Raw genomic sequence first — 16,015 nt, 5'->3', positions numbered from 1 at the left:
CACTTATGAGTCACACCTTTAAGAGTCAAAACGTGGTGGCAACATGTTCCATCATAAAATTTATTATATATACATATAAAAAAGTTCAAAGTCCATGGTTCATTTGTAAAAGGAGTAATAAGTCGCTCCACACTTAGTGTATTTCCGTTTAAGATGTCGAGGACAATAGTAGGTGAATCTCTACAGTCTCCTCTTTTTCTTCAATATATATTCAGAGGTGACATCATAAAGGAAGAACAAGAATACCCAACACGTTTCGTCTTATTATAAGACTTCATCAGGGGTACATCTTAACTGTATGGTAAGTATTATAAAAAAAGCGGATATAGATACCCAACACAACGATATAAAAAACCCTTAGTATCAGAGGGGCTTTCTATTTGAGTTGTCCGCCAATCCTCATTGGTCGACTACTTGAAAATGAGAGTAGATTACTCAGAGACCAGGCTATCACTGCTGATCCACTAAAGGTTCTCACCTAAGTGAATTCCTGCTACACCTGAGTATCTAGATTTCACTTTCAAGTAGTTGACCCATGAGGATTGGCGGACGACTCAAATAGATACATTTCTCTGTGCACAATTATACTGCCTCCCAATAACCTTAGTGCAGTGCCCAGTATTAGCAGAGGTTAATATAGTTAGCAATCATGAACCAAGTATTAGAGAATACATCTGCAGTAAATTTCCAACATATGGGACCTCCAAGTGGTCTAAAGGAGCTGAGGCCTAATTCAAACAGTTTCTCAAAGGCTTGCTATAGAAGCAATCCTTATTGTTTATATTCTGCCTCCTTTTATGACATTAAGGGGGGAATTCAAATCTTTTGTTATTTTTTTAATCTGGGGGGGGGGGGGGGGGGGAAACCACGGGCTTGTTTTTTGTTTTCGAATGAAAATTGACACGTTTTCATGCGAAAACACATAGATCCGGGATAAGTTCCAGAACCCATGTGTTTTCTCAATCACTGCTGTGAATAAACATCACTTCTGGGGGATTTAGGGCCTAATTCAGACTGATCGCATGCCGAAGCCCAGTGAGGTGTGCGCACGCGCAGCTGCCGCACTGTGCACCCGCACACAGTGAGATGCGAAGGCATCTCACTGGTTGTTATCGCCTCTGCCTGATTGACAGGCAGAGGTGGTCGTGGGGCGTGTCGTCGGCTTGCAGTGGCATTTTTGTGGCGTGGTCTGGACAACGCAGGCCTGTCCGGACCGTTTGCGGGGCTGGCCATGGCGGCGTGGTTTGTAACAGCTTGTAATCACTTACAATGTGTTACAAGCCACGCCTTGTAAGCGATTTCCCCTTTAATAAACCTCAGAGTTCGGCCATCATCCCGCATGCCCGTCGGACTCAGGCGGCATTACATCCTGCTGGTGATGCTGGAGATGTGGCCAGTGTTGTGGGGTTGTGGTCTGCACAGGGGGTATATTAATAGTATAGTGTTGAGAGTTTTTTTAACAAAGGGAAATGCCTATTGTTAACATGACCATAAATATGACAGCTGCTACAGAAACCCCAGAAGCCCACACTGTCTCTCATGTGCGAAAAAAATAAAAGCCAAGTAAGGCAGGTAAAGAATAGCTGACATAAAATTTAACTACCGATAAAAACATATAAACACAAAGCCATACCACCATAAGGGAATAAAAAAGATATGCTACCTGTCAATGAGTATATGTATATTTCGGATGACAAGCTTTCACGCCTCTACTTTTGACCACCCTTAAAAATCAGTCACCCAGCAGAGCCAGCGGAGTTACGCGAAATGACACGGAGGAGTTAGCAGGCTCCATCTGACAACAACATTGAGAGAACAGCTGGGAAGTGTGTGCTCTGCGACTCTTTCCTCCTCTCGCCTTGTACTTGAGGGATTTGCAGGTTGCAAAGGCGGCTGCTGGTCTGCTGAGACCACACCAGAAATGTAAGGTTGACATAGCTGCTGCTGCTTTCTCACACTCTCTCTCTACCCACCCCCTGGTATAAAGGGCTCTAACGTAATGTGTATAGGGAGCTCTGCTTGACATAATGTGTATAGGGAGCACTGCCTGGCGTAATGTGTATAAGGCGCTCTTCCTGGCATAATGTGTATAGGGGGCTCTGCCTGGCATAATGTGTATAGGGGGCTTTGCCTGGCATAATGTGTATAGGGAGCTCTGCCTGGTGTAATGTGTATAGGGAGTTCTGTCTGACATAATGTGTATAGGGAGCTCTGCCTGGCATAATGTTTATACGGAGCTCTGCCTGGGATAATGTGTATAGGGTGCTGTGCCTTGTGTAATGTGAAACAGGGGTTCTCCCTGGCGTAATGTGTATATGGGACTCTGCATGTCATAATGTGTATCAGGAGCTCTGCTTCGCATAATGTGTATAGGGGGCTCTATCTAGTATAATGTGTGTAAGGGGCTCTGCCTGGCGTGAGGCATATAATATGGTGTCAGGGGCATAATTGTGTGGGACATAATTTGGTGCAAGGGGCCTTACTGTGTGGCACATAATATGGTGCAAGAGGCATAATTTGGTGCAATGGGCATTACTTTCTGGGGCTTAAATAATATGATGCAAGGGACATTACTGTGTGGGGCACATTATGTCTCAGAAAATGACATCTTCAAACAAAACAAGGTCCCGAGTCTCTGGTTCCTCAAAATCAGCATCTGTCAGTAATGCAGCCATCGTTGCACGTGCAAAAGCTGAAGCCTCAAAAGTATGGGCCAACTTTGCTGAACAAGAAATGCAGTTAATAATAGAGAAATCACGTTGGGAAGCAGAGAAAGAAATAGAAAAAGCACGTCTGGATGCAGAAAAGGATATGGAGAGAAAACGCTTAGAAGCAATTATCGAGAAACTTGCTGCTGAAAAGGAAGCCACAGCTTCCATAGCTGAAGCAGAGTTCTTAGAGTCTGCTCAACTGCAGGACACAAAGGGAACTATTGATGTATTTAATACAGAACTTGGATCACAGAATTCAATGCAACGCACATCAGAATATGTATGCCAAGTCTCTAAAATGGCAGCAACTCTCCATCGGTGCAGGGAATTAAATCAGATGTCATCAGTGAAATAAGCCAAACACATTATGCAGCGCCACCACAAGTCAGCAACAAACTCCAAACTTGCAAGAAAGAAAACTCTGGACACAGTGAGCTCACGTGGGACGACTCTCCTTCACGCCAGATATCTGAATCTTCTAGCTGCAACAGAGACACAGCCTCCTGCACTCAAAAATGCTGGGAATCAAGTCTGCAGAAACCAGACAATCCCAACAGGTACAACAACACACCTCTTACCCACCATGTTAGTGTACCAACAGCATCTCCTAGAGCCAATCAAGACACATTAGACTTTGCTAAGTTTCTTGCCCGGCGTGACCTGGTCACTAATGGAATTTCAAAGTTTAATGATCGCCCTGAGAGTTTTAGAGCCTGGCAATCCCCCTTCCAAAATGTAATCGAAGGGTTAGGCCTTTCATATAGTGAAGAGATAGACCTACTAATTAAATGGCTTGGAAATGAATCCGCTGAGCATGCTAGAAGGATAAGAGTGATCAATATTAACCACCCTAAGAATGGCCTTAAGATGATCTGGGATAGACTTAACGAATACTATGTCTCACCAGAAATAATAGAAAGTGCACTGTTTAAAAGAATTGATGACTTCGCTAGGCTACCTAACAAAAGCTATCAGGCTTAGAGAATTAAGTGATTTACTAATGGAGCTTCAAGTAGCCAAATGTGAAGGAGACTTACCAGGACTTTCCTTCCTCGACACGGCCAGAGGTATCAACCCCATAGTGCAGAAGCTACCTTATAATCTACAGGAACAATGGATCACCCATGGCTCCAAATATAAACAATGGAACAATGTAGCATTTCCACCACTCTCCGTTTTTGTGGACTTTGTACATCAGCAAGCTAAGACTAGGAATGACCCTAGTTTTGCTTTTACCCTAACAGGTGCTACCCCTACGCTACCTAACCTCCGCAAGACATCAGTCGCAGTTCAAAAGACTAATGTGCATTATTCAGATTCTTCCCACAGGTTTACCAGCTCTGTTCACCAAGATACCAGAGATAAAGATTCTGCCAAGCAGTGTCCTCTGCATCACAAACCGCATCCTCTCCTGAAATGCAGAGCCTTCAGAGAGTAGTCTCTAGAGAACTGCAAGGCCTTCTTAAGAGAAAATGGTATCTGCTACAAGTGCTGCTCTTCCACATCTCACCTCGCTAAAGACTAAGGTTAGTGCTAACTGCACAGAATGTCACAGCCCAAATCACAACACAGCTCTACACCCTGGGCCTCCCCCATGGACTTTACAACACAGTCACGGTGACACCGAGCATGGCGGGGAGCACAATGCAGAACAAAAAGACACTACTGTAACCACACCAGAGATAACTTCACAATGTACCGAAGTCTGCAAAGATGCCATTAGCAACAGATCTTGCTCCAAAATCTGTTTGGTCAGGGTCCACTCAAAGGGCCAGCCAGATAAAGCTGTTAAACTTTATGCAATCCTAGATGACCAAAGTAACAGGTCCCTAGCCAGATTGACCTTCTTTGAGACCTTTAATATTAAAGGCCCTGACACTCCTTACTCCTTAAGGACCTGTGGAGGGAGATTTGAGACATCAGGAAGGCGAGCCACTATTTATCAAATCGAATTTATAGATGGAAGACATGCCTTTCCTTACCTCCCATCACTGAGTGCGATGAGATCCCAGATAATAGGTCTGAAATTCCTACACCATACGCAGCTATTCACCATGCACATTTGAAACGTACAGCAAATCTGATACCAGAACTGGACCCACAAGCCCAGATAACACTATTCATCGGAAGAGATTTCCTACGGGTCCACAAAGCCAGAAGTCAGATTAACGGTCCACACAATGCACCTTATACTCAGCGACTAGACATAGGATGGGTCATAATAGGAGAAGTATGTCTTGGAAATGTGCACAAGCCAGCTTCTGTAAACAGCATGCTTACTTATACTTTAGAAAACGGGTGCCCTTCTCTTTTTCATCCATGTTGCAACCACTTCCTTATAAAAGAATGACCACATTGTACTACTATAGATCCTCCTAGCAACAACCACCACATCTGTGACAACTACCAAGATCATCTAGGGTACACAGTCTTCCAACAAACAAGAATGGATAACCAGGTAGCAATGTCCATAGAGGACAAACTATTCTTGGAAATAATGGAGGAAGGACTAGCCAAAGATGGCACCAACAGCTGGGTTGCACCTCTATCCTTTATAACACCCAGGCGACGCCTATCTAACAACAGAGAACAAGTACTTAAACATTTTTCTTCACTTAAACGCAACTTTCACAGGAAACCAGAGATGAGAGATAATTTCTTCCCCTTCAGGACCAAAATATTTGAGAGTGGCCACGCTGAAATAGCTCCCATTCTTAAAGATACAGACGAATGCTGGTACCTACCAATGTTTGGAGTATACCACCCAGAGAAACCAGGTCAGATCAGAGTTGTGTTTGATTCCAGTGCCAAGTTTGAAGGAATCTCCTAAATGATGTGCTTCTGACAGGACCAGACCTTAACAACAAGCTCCTTGGAGTACTCATACGTTTCTGAAGGGACTCTATTGCCTTCACAGCTGACATTCAACAAATGTTTCACTGTTTCCTCGTGAAAGAAAAAGACAGGAATTTCCTAAGATTCCTCTGGTTCAAAGATAATGACTCCTCAAAAGATATTGTAGAGTACAGTATGAGGGTACACATCTTTGGTAACATCCCTTCTCCAGCAGTTGCCATCTACGGACTCATACGTTCGGCTCAGGAGGGTGAGCTAGAGTATGGTTCTGATGGTAGACAACTTGTAGAAAAGGATTTCTACGTGGATTACTTTTTTAAAATCTACTCCAACAGACGAGACCGCAATCAGTCTCCTCAAGAGAACTCAGGAAATGCTCTCATGTTCTAATCTCAGGCTTCACAAAATAGCCTCCAACAGCAAAGGAGTGATGGAAGCACTCCCTTCCCAAGATCATACCACTGATTTAAGAGACTTGGATTTAGGAACCGATTCTCCACCAGCCCAACGTAGCCTTGGACTTCTATGGGATCTGAAATCTGACTCCTTCACCTTCCAAGTAAACAGCGAGGAAAGGCCCTTCACTCGCAGAGGTGTCTTGTCTGCTATAAACAGCTTGTATGACCCTTTAGGATTTGCAGCTCCTTTCACTATCCAAGGTAAAGCCCTACTCAGAGTCCTAACCTTTGAGTCATCCGACTGGGACGCTCCACTGCCTCCACAGAAAAGAGAATTGTGGGAAGAGTGGAAAAGTCCTCTGTCCACCTTAACTGACCTTTATATTGCATGTCTATATGCTCCTGTGCCTTCCACAGAAGTACGAAACCAGAGACTGTGTGTATGCTCTGATGCTTCAGTCCAAGCAATCGCTACTGTTGCATATCTTAAAACCATAGACAACAAAGGTGAATGTCACATTGGATTTGTCATGGGCAAAGTGAAGCTAACACCACTTCCAGAACACACAGTGCCCAGACTAGAACTTTGTGCTGCAGTACTAGCCATAGAACTAGCCGAGCTCATTTCATCCGAGTTGACCATTGAACTCTCAGAAACAGAATTCTACACAGACAGTAAAGTAGTGTTAGGCTACATTTGCAATGAGACTAGGCGATTCCATGTTTATGTCAGCAATCGTGTGCCAAGGATCAGGAGATCCACCAATCCAAAACAGTGACATGTATCCACCGCTCACAATCCTGCAGAACACGCTACAAGAGCCATCCCAGCCAGTCTCCTCAAAGACACCACATGGTTCAGAGGACCTGAATTCCTGTACAAGACAGATCACAACAATACTGAAAGTAACACATTTGAGTTAGTAGATGCAGACTCAGATGTTGAAATACGTCCACAAGTAACTACAATCCATACCATGATTTCAGATTATCAACTTGAACCTCACAGATTCCAAAGATTCTCAACTTGTTAGAGCTATTACCTGCCTAACCCACATAGATTGTTCCTTTAAATGCACTGCAGCTGCAAATGTGAACAAATGTAAAGGTTGGCTTCACTGTCAGAATACTTACACAGTAGAAGAAATGCAACAATCTAAGAATCTCATTATCCATGCTGTTCAGCACCAAACCTATACTAGAGAAATTCAAAACATCACCACTGGGAATCCTATTCCTGCAGAGAGCACCTTGAAAAAGCTAGACCCATTTCTCGATGAGAATGATTTATTGAGATTAGGAGGTCGCCTTCAAGAAGCTAACTTAGGAGCAAATGAGAAAAATCCCTTAATCATTCCCGGAAGTCACCGCATTGCTTCTTTAATTGTGCAATACTACCACAGTGAAGTCAAACACCAAGGATGACTGTTCACCGAGGGAGCTCTACGTTCAGCTGGGTTCTGGATTATTGGAGCGAAAAGGTGTGTAAGCCACACAATCTTCAAATGTATTACTTGTCGCAGACTTCGTGGCACTTCTCAAACTCAGAAGATGGCTAATCTTCTGGCAGACAGGCTTAGTACAGACCCTCCCTTTTCCAACATTGGTCTCGATGTATTTGGTCCCTGGACTGTTATCACCCGACACACAAGAGGAGTGAATGCAAACAGCAAGCGTTGGGCAGTTGTATTCACCTGCATGAGCATCAGAGCAGATCACATTGAGGTTATAGAATCAACGGACACTTCAAGTTTCATCAATGCCCTGAGACGCTTCATTGCCATCCGTGGCCCTGTTAAACACATCCGCTCTGACAGAGGTACCAATTTCATTGGAGCAGTTAAAGAATTACAAATTCATTCAAACATTGACACCAAAGGTGTAGAGAAATACCTTAGCAAACAAGGTTGTACATGGACTTTCAACCCTCCTCATTCTTCTCATATGGGATGAGCCTGGGAAAGGATGATCGGCATAATACGCAGAATACTTGATTCCATCTTTCTGCAAGTAGGAACTGCAAGACTTACTCACGAGAGTTTAACTAGCTTTATGGCTGAAGTCTCAGCTATTGTCAATGCCAGACCCTTAACTTCAGTTTCTAATGACCCAGAAAACCCATTTCTGCTAACCCCTGCCACTCTTCTTACTCAAAAGACTGGGACTAACTATGCTCCTTCTGGGAATTCAACACCAAAGACTTGTTCAAACGTCAATGGAGACAAGTTCAGAGCCTTGCAAACACCTTTTGGGATAGGTGCAAAAGACAGTATATCTCTACCTTGCAACCAAGAAGCAAGTGGCAAGTAACCCAAGCTAATCTAAAACCAGGTGACATTGTTTTCGTTAGAGATTGTCAGTCACAACGTAATGAGTGGCCTTTAAGTCTTGTCACGAAGACATTCCCAAGCAAGGATGGGAAAGTCTGTAAGGTTGAGGTCAAAATGTGTAAGCAAGGAGAGACTTAATCGTTCCTCAGACCAGTTTCTGAATTGTTCTTACTGTTATCGTCTTAGGATTTTAAATGTGGTATAAGTGATACCAGATGGGAAGTGTCATGCCTTCCAGCATAGTTTGTTTAAACCCATTTGTTTCTGTGTCACAGTGGCCTGTATAACCAACTCCCTCTAGTGGTCAGCACAGAAAAGTCAAAGTTGTCTGTTTCTCTTTTTGTACCTCCTAACTTCTCGTAGTTAGCTAGCTATGCATGCTGGGTAAAGGGAGCTGTGAGTTGCCATTTTATATTCACACATGGACACAGACACATGGCTATCCATCCTACTGTAGCGGTTAATCGTACTAGATGTTTACAACTTTCATCACAATTGTATTACATCATCTCATCAGTTTACATACTTTTATGATTCCTTTTACTAAATAATAAACACCGTTCTTCAGACACCACTTCTGAAAGGATTATTGAAGAGTAAAAGACGGTTATACTGTAGGCTTCGAATTTGCTTCAAGTACTGTAGCTTAGTGAGAGTCTGAACAGGCATTACTGTGTGGGGAATAATATTGTGCAGTGGGCTGTACTGTGTGAGGCATAATATGGTGCAGTGGGCATTACTGTGTGCGGCATAATATGTTGAAATTTTTTTCTTTCCTGTGGTGGCCAGGGTAGTCTTTTCCTGCAAGGATATGCCCATTTTAGCGAGACCATGTCCATTTTTGCAAGGCACATTTCTTTTTCATCCACTAGGGGTCACTGGAGTACTCTTGGGATATGGACGGCTTTAGCAGAACAAGGCACTGAATATTTAAATTTAGTAACTCTCCTCCCCTCCATATTCCCAGAGTACCTCAGTGTTTTTTCTGTGCTCAAAGCACTAACACGGCTTGTGTGGATCTCCCACACTTACTTTGAATATTTTATTTTTAATTTTTAATTTTTACTTTTTATTTTTTCAACTTAAGCACATCTCTTCCCAGTTTAGCAAGAAACTTGGGTCCGGGATAGTGCCTGCTGTACGGAGGCAGCGCATTGGCGTGTCGGTTTTCACATAGAGCACCCTCACAGCCACACGCAGCTCACTCACTGACCTGCAGGAAGAGCTGGACAGAGCTTACTGAAGAAGCTCCGTCATAGCCCTCAATACTGGTGACAAGGTATGCTGGGGGGACGGGGCAGTCACCTCACACTGCTGCCCCGCTGTGTGGGGTCCGTGTTTCCTTTCACTGCGCACCCGCCACTGTTTGTAGGCTGCCCAACCCAGCTGCTCTGTCCGCCACTGTACGGGGCTCAGCGCCTGCCACAGCCGCTTCCACTAAGCGCCCGCCATGAGCCGCTCCTCCGCCGCTCAGACTCACCGCCCGCCGCTCACACTTGCCGGCCGCACAGCAGGACCGCTCTCCACTACAGCGCTCCCCGGCTCCCTGCCCCCGATCTCTGGCTTCCGGATACCCGCTCCCGGTAACTGCTCCCTGCTAAGACAGTGGTACACGGGGCACAGGGGGAGGGGGAAGAAGCTGCAAGGGGGGGGGGGGAGTGGCGGCATGCATAACAGCAGCAGCAATATAGAGGCTGCGTGGGTTATAGCAATAATTACATAGGCTGTTAAGCTTATATTAACAGGGTTACTTTTGATGACATAGTTACAAGTTATAAGGATTATACCCTGAACTGTGATTATAACTGTAAGCATGGCATGGGGGCCATTTTAACCATGCTTCCTGTTTCTTCCTGTTTGTGATTCCAGAACGTTCCTGTCCCACAACACTACTCCACCGGATGGCGCAGGGGTGTTAGTGGGAATTTGGGATCAGGTTTCATACAGTCTGGCCACGCGCACTGCACTTTGACCATATATAGACACACCTTAGTAACAATTTTACTGAGTCGTGCAAGTTGTCTGTCTTTGTCTATTGTATTGTCTGTCTGCATAATGAGTAAGGCACCAGCAAAAACTAAAAAGCAGTTTCACGGCAATGTCTGTAAGAGTGTGTTACCGGATGGATCTACCACATGTACAGTATGTTTTGTTAATTCAGCTACAAATACAATTTCCGCTCCGGTTTCGAAGCCGGTTTCATCCCTGGATCCTCCATGGGCAATGCTAGCAGATGTAATGGCTGGGTTGCAATCAGAATTGGCCGCCGCTTGACACGAGCGGGAAGCGGCAAGATCTGAGTCTCGGGTGAGACCGCCAGAACTACCGGAGGGGTCTCAGCCTTTCCAAAGGTCCAAGTCCACTTTGGGTAAAAGGGATAAGTTTAATTTGTCTTATGATTTACCAGTTTCTGCTATGTTGCATTCTGACGATTCTATGCCAGACCTCACTGCGCAAGATGAGGGTGAGGAGGGCGAATTAGACCAGCAGTCAGATAGTGAAGATTTTGACAGCCCAGGCATTGATAATCTCATCAGGGCAGTGCATCAGTCTCTGAAGTTTACAGAGACTAAGGAGGTCTGACAAATGATGAGGTGGTATTTACTAAACGACACAGATCTGCAATGTGTTTCACGGTTTCAGAATCTCTTAATAAGATGTTAGTAGAAACAGAAGAATCCAGATAAACGGTTTTCTTTACCTTGCCGATTTAAGTCTAGTTATCCGTTTCCAGAGTCTGTGACATCTACATGGGAGAATCCGCCAATGGTCGATTCGTCTGTGTCAAAACTTACAAAAAAATTAACCATACCAGTACCAACTGCTACTACGCTTAAAGACTCTTCAGACCGTAAACTAGAAGCTATGCTAAAGTCCATGTATATAGCAGCAGGAGTGTTGCTTAGACCTGGGTTGGTTGGCATTTGGGTAACTAAGGCGCTAATTGTATGGATAACAGAACTCAAGTCTGGCCTACATGACAATCACCTTATACTTCTCGCTGATCAAATCTGTGAAGCTGCTGAGTATCTATGTACAGCTTCTACTGACGTCTGTCAGCTCACTTCTCGCCTTTCATCGTTGCTAGTTATGGCACGACGAGCAGTCTGGCTGCGGTCTTGGCAAGCGGAGGCAGAGGTTAAGAGAGGTATAGAGGCGTTACCTTACGGTGGCGAGAAGTTGTTTGGTCCTGAATTGGACAAATGGATTTCTGAGGCCACGGGAGGGAAGTCTGTTTTCCTACCATTGCCTCCAACGGTACCTAGAGGGAAATACTCTGGCCCGGCGTTCAAATCCTTTAGACCTCAGCCCTTTCGAGGCCGTGGTAGAGGAACAGCCACGCTTGGTAGACGAGGTCGAGGACGTGGTTTTCAACAAACCAACACCAGTCATCAGGACGCTAAGGTCACCGACAAGCCAGTGGCATGACGGGCTCCCAGCCCCTCTCGGATCTCCAGTTGTGGGGGCACGCCTTCAGACGTTCCATTTGGCATGGTTCCAGACATCCACAGATGGGTGGATCCGCAATTTAGTGTTGAAAGGTTACAAGACAGAGTTCGACTGTCTTCTGCCACTGTGGTTTTTCAAGACAGGACTGCCTGTGTCGGATGACAAAAGGGCGGTTCTGCAAATTGCCATTCAGTCTCTGCTGGATTCAGCAGTTTTGATTCCGGTCCCTGTACACCAACAAGGTCAGGGTTATTATTCCAGTCTGTTTGTGGTACCAAAGCCGGATGGCTCGGTCAGGCCAATATTGAACTTGAAGGGCCTCAATCAGTACGTCACTACAGATTCAAGATGGAATCTCTGAGGTCAGTAATTGCAGGTTTAGAGGCACAGGAATTCATGATTGCACTGGATCTCAAGGATGCGTACTTACACATTCTGATTTGGCCACCTCATCAGAGGTTCTTGCGTTTTGTGATACGGCAAACCCATTACCAGTTTCAGGCTCTTCCGTTTGGCCTCTCGTCAGCGCCTTGGGTATTCACCAAAGTGATAAGGGAATGATCTGCGTACCCCCACTCACACTGTACGGGGGTGAGATGTATCCATAAAGGTATCTTTTTCAATCGTAAACCGATGTTAACAAATGTCCAGGCTTTATATCAAGCAGGCAATCAGAAATGTTGAAATGAAGAGACAGAGAGTCGTACCCCAACTCACATGAGAAGAAACTCGATGACTCCTATCAAGGTATCTTTAAGTGTTCAATGCAGGTCTTAATGTGACTTCTCAGCAAAAGACGGTCTCATAGGATTTGTAAAGATAAAACAAACAAACAATGTGTAGTATTTCAAATGACCCCACTTTTGTGTGCAATAACATAGAATGTGGGTAACCTACACCGTGATCATGTAGTATGCTTATGTCATATTTGCTGGGTGCACTGTGCATCTACCCTTCACAATGGTGGAGGAATGAAGCCAAAACGTACCCCTGACTCACACAAGAAAAACTGGGGTGACTCCTATCAAGGTATCTTTAGAACACCAACCACCTCTAATTGGCGTACCCCAACTCACGAGTGAAGGTGTGGACCAATTCTCATCTGGGTTTCTTTATAGCCTTGATAGCTTTCTCAATCGTTAAACAATTGGACTCAGGAAACTCTTCTTATTCCATACAATCCATAATACAGTTTATTGTTCCAAACAGAATTCCACCAAACAGATAAAACATGTGCAAAATCCGCAAAAAAAAAAGTTTTAAAAATTTCTAAAAAGATTCCCGCCAGTCTTTCAATGGTTAATACCAGAAAGGTTTAAACCAAGTTAAAAAATCAAGCAAAAATCACAATAAATCCAAAATGAACTCCAGTGTAGTCTATTAGAAAAGAAATTGATGGCTACTCACACAGCGGTATATCGACGCGTTTCGGTCCTGGGACCTTTATCAAGACATGACCAACTGTGTGGGGAGCCAGATATTTATGGTACGAGTAGCCAATAGTGCACTGACAGGAAATTGATGTAAAGGAAATGACATCATCCTGTAGTTCAGCATTTTATATAGACCCATCCTTTTACATAATACAAGTTCCATTACTTCTATCTATCCTACTGATCTGGTTACACAGAAATAAATCAACCCCGGAGCTTCATCATGTGAAGTTTCAAATATCTTATATGCGGGGTTGTTTTCTCCGGGCATCGCAACTCACTTCCGGTCCCGCAATGGTTTCTGGGAAGTGTAGTTCTATGGACCGTGATGGTCCCTTCGTTAGAACTATCTCTCATAGGCATATGCAGTGAAACTTACAAATGTACACATCACTATTTGTCATTCACTTGATATTCGATTGTGCAAATGGTACATCAATCTAACTATAAAAACTCAATCCGGATCGATACGTCACTTACGGAAACAAAGGGATTCATGGGAAATGTAGTTTCGTATTAAAAAACGGCATTATTATGCCCTTTCATAAATCCATATGTATGATCTATAATTAAAATTAAAACTAAACAGTCCCCACTGTCAATTTCAAACACCCCCAGTTTGTTATTGAGATAACGTCCTTCTTCTAAAAGATCGATATGACACAGATTGACGTTTCCGCGATCTCGCTCGGTGTATGCCGGGACATGTAGTCCAAGGAGTCATCCTTCCTTTGTGTGCTTGACTTGTCCCCAACAGCCATTGAGTTGCCGTGTCTTTCACCGATCGATGCCCTCTTGTGGGTTCATGGAAAGCATGGATTCTGGATTTTTGTGTGATATCTGGAACTTCTTCTAACAGAACCCTCCACACTTAAGTCACGGGATCGGTCGGGTTGATGGGTCATGGTTTGATGATGAATCGGACGTATGTTAAGGTGACCAGCCATGTAAAAAAATATAAAGAATTTATGAGAAAAATAAAAAATAAAAATACAATACAATAAAAATGATATGCTAAGTCTCATTTATAAAAACCACTTCAATTCAAAATCGGAATTGAGACCTCCTGGTAGCAGAGTCTTGCATTGATAGATGAGTCTCATTTCAGCTTTTGCTAGCATAGTGGCTGTGTCTCTATTTCTTAAATTTGACTTAATATGTTTCATACCATAAAAACCTGTGATTTCTGCAGGAGAACAATTATGATGGTCTTTGAAATGTGCAGACAAAGCGTGTGTGTTTAAACCTTTTCTGACATTTCTGATGTGTTCTCCAATCCTGACTTTTAAAGGACGGGAGGTACGTCCAATATAGAATAAACCACAGCTGCAACTAATTGCATAAACCACATTTTTGGTGTCACATGTAATAAAATCAGTAATCTTAATAGTTTGATTGTTGATACAAACTTCAATGGTTTTGTTATCACCCTTGCTGTTTCTACAACCGGTACAATTCAAACATCTATAGAATCCTTTGGATAAAACTCTGGGATGTATTGTGGGTGCTGCTGATGTGCTGCAAACCAAAGTGGACTTAATATTGGGTGCTTTTTTATAAATATGGATCGGTTTCTCAGGAATTAATGGCCCAATTAGTGGATCACTCTTCAGAAGCTTCCAATGTCTTCTGAAGACATTGAAAGTCAGGATTGGAGAACACATCAGAAATGTCAGAAAAGGTTTAAACACACACGCTTTGTCTGCACATTTCAAAGACCATCATAATTGTTCTCCTGCAGAAATCACAGGTTTTTATGGTATGAAACATATTAAGCGCCAAAGGATTTAACTGACTCGCCCCTCTTTTCTTGTACATGTTGTTGGATAATAGGTGAAATCCAGTATTGAGTCAGTGGTTTCCATAGGCAGCATTTCCCTTGCGCCGTCGTTTGTATTTGTTACAGTAACACCTTTTTTTTGCACCATTATTCACCAAAGTGATGTCTGTGATGATAGCTCATCTCAGATCCCTGGGAGTGATAATAGTTCTGTACTTGGACGATCCACTCATCAAAGCTCCGTCTCAACAGATGCTCCTCCAACATGCGTTGCTAACGTACAATATACTAGTTCAGCACGGTTGGATTGTCAACTTCAAGAAATCACATCTAATTACGTCTCAACGACTTCAATTCCTAGGAATGATTCTCGATACGGTAGATCAAAGAATTTACCTACCAGAACAGAAAGTACAGATTATTCGTCATCTGGTACAATTAGTGCTCAAGCCACGCACAGTCTCGGTACATTTGTGCATTCGCCTGTTAGGCACAGTGGTGGTGGCTTTCGAAGAGCTTCAGTTCGGAAGATTTCACTCACGACCTTTTCAACTGGATGTGCTCGCACAGTGGTCGGGCTCGCACCTGCAGATTCACCAGAGGGTGAGGTTGTCTCCACGGGCCAGAGTGTCTCTACTCTGGTGGCTCAAAGTACACAATCTAACCGCAGGGAAAAGGTTCGGCGTCTGGAATTGGATAATTCTAACGATGGACGCGAGTCTCAGAGGTTGGGGAGCTGTGGTTCAAAATTGTCAGCTCCAGGGTCTCTGGGCGGATCACGAAAGATTGCTGTCTATAAATGTCCTGGAACTCAGGGCAATTTACAATGCGCTACGACAAGCAGTGCACATGCTTCGGTCTCAGACTGTCCAGGTGCAGTCAGACAACGCGACGGCGGTCGCATAGATCAACAAACAAGGAGGAACGAGAAGCCGCATGGCCATGCGGGAAGTAGCTCGAATCCTCAATTGGGCAGAGCATCACCAAGTGATATTGTCGGCAGTGTTCATTCCGGGAGTGGACAACTGGGAGGCGGATTATCTCAGTCGTCGGGATT

This window comes from Pseudophryne corroboree, chromosome 1 (genome assembly GCF_028390025.1).
Source record: "Pseudophryne corroboree isolate aPseCor3 chromosome 1, aPseCor3.hap2, whole genome shotgun sequence".
Classification (NCBI taxonomy): Eukaryota; Metazoa; Chordata; class Amphibia; order Anura; family Myobatrachidae; genus Pseudophryne; species Pseudophryne corroboree.
Note: the sequence above shows the minus strand (reverse complement) of the source record.